Consider the following 8,039-nt stretch of genomic DNA (forward strand, 5'->3'; position numbering starts at 1 on the left):
AAAGGGAGCCAAGGGCAGGTAAAAAAAACAGTTCTGGGAATGAGTTTTGGGCTGACATAAAATCCTAGCTCCAGTTTGATAACAATTAGTTCTTACATCATTGCCCTGCTCACTACTCGCCCCAGGAAGGGAACACAGAAGATATGAGTGCCCTTTGCTGCAGTGTGGTAAAGAAATTAGATGGTGCCCAACTATCAGATAAAACAGCACCTGGTGTCTAAAAGGCTAGTTTCCAAAAAATATGCAGCCATCCAAATGAGATGCAGCCAACATGGAAGAAACACACCAACATCAGTGGCTGAAGGATTGTAAATCAAACAATCTGAAGCTGAAGGAAAGAATAGTGCCAGACCCTAAATGGTGAGAATCTGCTCTGCAGAAGGCAATGGATGATCGTGAGAGCCCAAGGTACAGGTGTGGGATATACCTGGGAAATAAGTATCGGGGTACTCCCCTTGATCCATAATAGAGGGATGGGAGGAAACTGGGTACCAAACAGAGGGCCTTGGAGGGATGACTATAAAAGATCAAAATGACAAACCTGCCTTGAACAGTTAAAACCTTGTCAGTCGATACCCCCTCTGCTGCACATTAGCCCTGATCTGGTTTTCAACATTTCTGTATTTAAAACGGTTTTTGTTTGCTCACATTGGGGATTATCTCAGATGTGCTTTGTCATTTGGGGTAACCCTCTTGAATTTTTGTTATATGTTGTCTGATTTTCAGTATATGAAACCCAGAATTGATGAACCTATAGGAACAACAAGTAGAATAAGAGTTCTGGGGGGTAGAGGGTAGGGGGGAGTAGCTGGTAAAAGGGGAGTTCATGTCAAGGAGTTAAAGAAGGAAAAGAATGTTTTGAAACTGAATGTGGTAGCAAAATTTGTTCTTAATGTGTATTATGTTTCTCTTGCCCTTCTTTCCAATAACTAATTTGATAAATAGAACTTCTGATTGAGTCTAAAATAAATACAGATATAATTTTATGCTGCCAGAATATTTATCTGCATAAGAGCTTAAATGAATGTATTTAGTGCATTCATTAAGAGAATCACAAATTATCACAAATGGCTTGCTGTGCTCTTGTGGGAGATCTGAAATGTTAGTTATCTCAGATTTAATGAAAAGTTATAAATGTCCACATTAAGTCTAATAAAATTCATTAAATCACAACATTTCTGCTGTGAAGTCTGGAGGTCATTTCAGTTCCCAAATATTGCCAAACATTTTAATAGACACTGGGTATAAAAAGATGGAAAAGACCCAGTGACTTACCTTCCATTTGTATTGGTCAAGTGGTTGGAGGAGGAGACTATTCAGTAAAGTCGGGGGTGAAGTATCACGTGCACTTTTAGTGTCTGGGCACATGGAAGGAAGAAAGGGCGGTCAGTAGGTGAGGAATAAGAAGGGGTAATGTCACAGAGCATCGTCTAAACCATGCTAAGGAACTAGGATTTTTTCCCACCTAGACACACAAAAATAAATCATTTTGGAGGCAATTCGAAAAGCCAACTGAATACACAAAAAGGGGCCGATTTACTCAGGTCTTCACTGAAAAACGACTACATAGCAATCAAATCTGGGACCTGGCAGGTGGCGTGACGAGCACAACATGCTCTGCCTCTCAGGACCTGAAATCTACTATAAAATGTGAACAAGTAGATAAGCGAATACATGCACTCAAATTGCTGTGAAGGGAAAAATATGGTGTCATACTATAGTTACTAAAAGTTTTCTAATGCGGTTCTGGAAATTTTCTCTTCTTGGGTTAGTGGCATGTAAAATGAGAAACTAGCACTAGTTAGATAAAGATGTCATGTAGTGTCAGGGACAGTGAACTGGAGTAGGGTCTACTTAACTCAGACAATTATAAGATCAAGAGTCAAGATAAAGAGTGTCTACTACAGGTCCATAAGATTTTTCAATCAAGGCAAGTGCTAAAAATCACTAAGTGCTGTGAAAAAGAAGAGAGTGATAAGAAAAACCAGATTGCATCGAGCAGTGCTTCTCAACCTTCCTGATGCTGAGACCCTTGAATACAGCTCCTCGTGTTGTGGTGACCGCCCCCAACCATAACATATTTTAGTTGCTACTTCAAAACTCATTTTTCTACTGTTATGAATCAGGTGACCCCGGTGAAACGGTTGTTCTACCCCCAAAGGGGTCGCGATCCACAGGTTCAGAAGCGCTAGTATAAAGCAAGATAAACCACCATAAACACTTTAAATTTTATTCCAATGTCAATAGAAATCCACTGACTGATTTAAAAATAATTATATTTTGTGGAAAGGATATTCTGACTTCTGTGTAAAGGGTAGAATACGGTTAGATGAGTTATTAGACAGACAGGTAGAATATTATAAGATATACATGGAGGCTTTAAAAAGTTTCTGGAACCACTCCAATCTCCTTTAATCCATTTATCCATTTATTGTTTGAACCCCCTGTCCCCACACACCCCACAGAGACGTTCTGCTGGTTCAGTTGGTTAAATTCTTGCCTGCTATCCAGTTGTTCAGAAGTTCAAATCCACCAGCCAGTCTGGTGGCAATCAGCTTCTAAAAAGATTTAGAGGCTTAGAAATTCTAAAAGGCATATCTACACTGTTCTACAGGGTTGCTAAAGAATATGGTCTATTATAGTTAGTGACAACAGGACAGCTGTAGATATATACCTGTGTTAGTCTGGGTAGACTAGAGGAACAAATCCATAGAAACTCATAGGTGTATAAGAAAGAGCTTTACATATAAGAGCAACTGAATATTGAGAAAACATCCCTGCCCATTCCAGTCCAAGCCCATAAGTCTGATATTAGTCCATATGTCTGATACCAATCTGTAAAGTCCTCTTCAGACTCATGAAACACATGCAGTGAAGCCAAATGCGGGACGATCACAGGCCAGTGGGTATTAAGTCTTTGGATCCAGTGGCGTTGTAAGCATCTCAGCGCTGGCAGGGGTCTCTACATGGCTTCTCTGGCTTCAGAAGTCTGGTTGCATCACGGTAGTTCCATGTGGCTTCTCCAGCTCCGGGCACTAGCACAGTTCCATGTGTTTTGTCTGGTGCAATGTCTCCTATGGAGTCAGCAGAGAGAGAAAGGTGTTTCCCACCTCCAAGGAGGAAATACCAATTTCCCTGAATTATCAGGAGAAGGCCATGCCCCCACAGAGGCCTCATTGGCTATGACCCAATTGACGGACTAGACTCCACCCCTTCACTCATAATCTTCTCAAGTCCCAAATTGACACCAGATTATGTAGCTACCACAATAACCAATCTCCAACAGCACTTGATGAATTAGAATAATGCAAAAGAAAATTTGTTGAACTTTGAATTAGAGAATGAATTGAATAAAATTATCTATTCATTTTTGCCTGACAAAAATTTACTTAATTGATTAAAAAGGGTTTTTTTAAGGTTAAAAATACATAATTTCTAGGGAAATAAAACTTTTCAGATCTTGGGAAATGTTTTTATTTGAAGAACCTTGCACTATTAAAGGTAAAATATTGTTAACATTTTCAGTGTATCATTGTAGATAATATGTGCAACAGCACATTGTTTGCTGAACCACAGAGTTTGAGCTGAAGGCATTTGGGTCAATGCTTATAGTAGTGTGCTAAGTCCCTTTGGTCATTTATTAAAAGCCTTAAACTTTTTAACATGTCTTGGTGAATAATTATGATGAATTGTTTTAACTTCCTTAATAAACCTTTAATCAAGAATTTTGTCTATTTGTTTCTTTGTAGCATTGCAATGGATAGTAGAAGCTAGAGAAGTAATGTGTTGTTATTGTTGTTGGGTGCCATGAGTTGGCTCCAACCCTTAGCAGAATCAAACACTGCCTGATCCTGCACCATCCTCACAATGATTCCTATGTCGGATGCACTGTTTCAGCCACTGTGTCACTCTATCTCCTTAAGGGCCTCCTCTTTTCCACTGCCCCTCCGTTTTACCAAACATAACGTTCTTCTCCAGGGACTGGCCTCGCCTGACAATACGTCCAAAGCATGTAAAACAAAATCTTGCCATCCTTGCTTCTTAGGCTCACTCTGGCCGTTACTTCTTCCCAGACAGATGAGTTTGTCCTTTTAGCAGTCCTTGACACTTTCTTTATTCTTCCCCAGAACCACAATCCAAATGCATAGATTCTTCTTCAGTCTTCCTCATTCAATGTCCAACTCTCATTTGCATACGAGGCAATGAAAATACTGTGGCTTGGATCAGGCATTCCTTACCCCTCAAAATAGCATGCTTTCTATTCAATAATCTGAAGAGGTCTTGTGTTGCATATTTACCGAATGTGACTCATCTTTTGTTCTCTTGACTACTGCTTCCATGAGAGGTATTTTGACGAATCTTAAGTTAATGTAAAGACACACAGGAAAAAGAGAAAAAGACCAATTTGGCAGACATAAGCCATTCTTTACCTGTGTAATCTTGATGTAAGGACAGGCAAATACACCAGTAAATTACATCGAGACTCCAGAAATGAACACAGTAGTTGATGGCTATTTATTTTCCACAAGTGTCCAAGTCTCTCCACTTGGGGTAAAAATAGTCTGTTCAGAAAATAGTGTACAAGTGCGCTGCATCGGCACAAGGATGAGACTACATCTCCTCCAGTGTAAACAACTCAGAATGAGCACAAGCAGCCTAGTACATGAGCAAAAAGCATAACATCGGGAAAATCCAGAACTGTATTTGATGACATTCTTAGATCTATTACTCCAAGCAAGTGAAATAAAAGAAAAAATAGATATATTGCATGCAAATTCCAAAAGATTTTTAAAAAGTGAAAACTGACAGATCATAGAATGCAAGAAAAGAGTAGGATGTCATACACTAGTCAGATTTTAATACTCAGAATATCTAAAGAATTCCTACAATAAAAGAACAAAGCCAAGTAACTCAATTAAAAGAAAATGAGAAAAGAATCTGAGTAAACAGGTCCCCACGAACATAAAATGCCCAATATGCGTATGAAAAGATGTTCAATGCCATTATTCATTAGAGAAAAGCAAACTATGAAAAGGGTATATGTTGTCTACTTCTGAGGGATGAACAATAGAAAACGGCAATGAATAGCAGTGGGTCCTCTCCAGATACAATGCCAGAAGAAGAGTCCCTAGGACGAGAAGGCATTCAAAACACAGCTGGGAAAGAGCTGCCTCCACCCAATTGGTGGGATGGAATAAAGCTGCATTTACTGATGCAGCATGGCTCAAAGTTGGAAAAACAGCTGCAAACATCCTTCAATAATCAGAGGAATATTGAAAATTGTCAAAAATGAAATGTAATGCATAAATAGAGCCTAGGCTTCAGTGTGTTTCAATGAATTGACATTGCCATTTTGAGTGGTGTAAGTACACAGTTGACTAGGAAGGACAAACTCAGGAGGAATGGCATCATATTCATCATCAAAAAGAACATTCTAATATTTAATTTCAAGCACAATGCTGCCTGAGATAGAATAATACCTAGATGCCTATACGAAGTCCAGTTGTTACTATTCTTCAAATCAAGTGGCCAGGGGCCATTACTGAGTGATGAAGGAATTTAATAATTCTACCAACTTCTTCAGCCTGGTTTTCAGCAAACATGCAATCAAAATGCAAGGATCAGTATTGGAGATAGGAGTGTGAAAATTCAAGTTGACTGATGCCACAGCCATTTCCTCTGACCTATGCTCAGCTTTGTGCAGCATGATAACTGACTTGGTGGGCCCCAAATGGGGAAGGTTAGGGGGTACAATTGTACTTGTCCTCTCCCTCCCTTCCACTGGGGTCTTCCCTGGGTGCCAGCCACAGTGAGGCTCTGGAAAGATTTCTCACTCATGAGGGGCTCTATTGATCACTGAAGTAACACGGTCCTGGAAACCTGAGGCAATTCAGCAAGGACTAGAAGCCAAGGATGGTCAGCAATATTCTGTGAGGTGCTGTGTAATACTGATATGAGAGTTTCTGGACCACACAGAGGCAGCTCTGCCAGAGAATCAGGAACGAAGTCTCCATTTCTAAAGAAGACGCTGGGTGATTTTAACTTTTATCCTCACAGTCAAAGTTTTATTTTTAAGTATTTTTATAACTTACTAGAGTCCTTCATTTCACTGCATTAAAGAACAATTTACAAACTGCCAAAGATAAAAAAATAATTTTGAAAACAGATTAATTAAAGAAGCTGAAATAATTAATACATTTACAAATCACATCAAAACATTCCAAACCAGGGAAATTGTCCTTCAATCAGAAAAGACACATTTAGGAAGGGAAAAGGAACGGTTCTAATAGAATCAGAAAGTCATTTGAAAACTGGAACAAAAAAAAAAAAAAAAGAAAACTGCAACAAAAAAGAATAAAAAGTCAACATACAATTTAAAAATAATTTACCACAGAAAGATAGAGGAAAACCCAATGTCTATGTCTGAAAAGATCTGCAGGCTTATGAAATCAAAGCAGAAACTGTTTAAGAGAATCTAAAAAAATAACTAAGTGGTACTGAAGCCATCTTAATACCCAGAAGAGAAAAGCATATGATACTGGGACAAGAACTCTATCAACTAGAGAAAAAACTAGACGACTAAAGGAAAATACGTACATACACAGGGGAGTGTAAACTCTGAAATCGATCTTGATGTGTTGCTCCTCACACTGACAAACACTTAACTGTTACATCTCCTTCAACCTTTCCTGTCCAAACTTTGTCCTCCACTGACTGCTAGTTGTCAGCAGACGTTCCTGAAATAAGACATCCTTTGCTACCCACAGTTCTGGAACACAGAAAGATTTCCAAGTATCTTCACAGCCAAGCATCCTCTCAAACCCACCACAATTTACTATCGGTTGGCAAGACTACTTCATCAACCACCAGATTCCGTCTTCTACTCACATAATCTGGAAAAACAAATGGATCACATAGTCCACCTTCCATAGAGTCTACGAAATATGGAGAAAAACAGCGAGACTTTTTGTCTCTCAATCAGAATATTTTATATTGCATCATTTCATTGTTTTTCTATAAGTACATTAAACAATTGCTCACAGTAATTTTGAATGATTTACTATATATTTAGAACTGTAGATTATGTCATCCTTTAAATTATCTGGGAGCCATGGTCGTACAGTGGGTTAAGGCTTGTGCTGCTAACCTTCGATGGGGTTTCAAAGCCACCAGGTTCTCTGAGGTAATGATTTACAACCTTTCGAGAGCTAATACTGTCGTATTAGCAACCCTTTGCTAATTAATTGCAGGTAACTTGATCAAAGTATTTTTGTTGTTACTAAACAAAATATATAGGCATGCACTTTTAAAAGGGTTTTCTTTTTTTATTTATTTTTAAATCATTTTATTGGGGGTTCATACAACTCCTATCACAATCCATACATACATCAATTGTATAAAGCACATTTGTACATTTGTTACCCTCATCATTTTCAAAACATTTTTTGTCTAGTTCTAGACTCCATGATCACAGAGAGTTTGGGTATTTTTTTAAAGTTTTGCTCTTTTGGTGTCTTGTTCCTATACTTAAACATTTTAAAAGACAAGTGGAAAATTGGGGACAAAGAGGGATGCTGCCCAGCCATAGACGCTGTCTGAGTCACAGAAACTTCACCGTATGTATATGAGTGAGCCAAGACCATGCTCCCGTTCCAGCCCTGCCACAGCCACAGGCTACACATTGAACACTGCAGCAAGGGAATTGGTAAGCAGAGCAAGATGATCTAACACAACCTGCAGTCAAGGAAAAAGCAACCCAACAACTCAAGCACACTTGCTGCTGGCTGCTGGAGAATCTGGTAAAAAGCCCCATCACAAAACAAATGCAAATTATTTATGAGGATGCCTACTCAGAGAAGAATGTAAACAGTATAAAGTAGTTGTCAACACTGTAAACTTAAAAGCCCAACTCTTATCCCAATCCATACAACCTTCCATTGTGTCAAGCACGTGTGCACATACGTTGCCATCATCATTCTCAAAACACGTGCCTTCCACTTGAGCCCCAGGTATCAGCTCCTTATTTTCCCCTCCCTCCC

At 39.0% G+C, this 8,039-nt stretch overlaps 1 protein-coding gene across 1 annotated transcript in view; it reads right to left on the reverse strand.

Annotated features, from left to right (window-relative positions):
- The window catches only part of GPC5 (glypican 5), a 737,283-nt gene that overhangs the window by 499,248 nt on the left and 229,996 nt on the right, over window positions 1-8,039 (reverse strand). The window lies entirely within an intron of this gene.

The sequence above is a fragment of the Echinops telfairi genome, unplaced genomic scaffold, assembly GCF_000313985.2.
Source record: "Echinops telfairi isolate 266 unplaced genomic scaffold, ASM31398v2 ScPeMD7_7405;HRSCAF=8443, whole genome shotgun sequence".
Classification (NCBI taxonomy): Eukaryota; Metazoa; Chordata; class Mammalia; order Afrosoricida; family Tenrecidae; genus Echinops; species Echinops telfairi.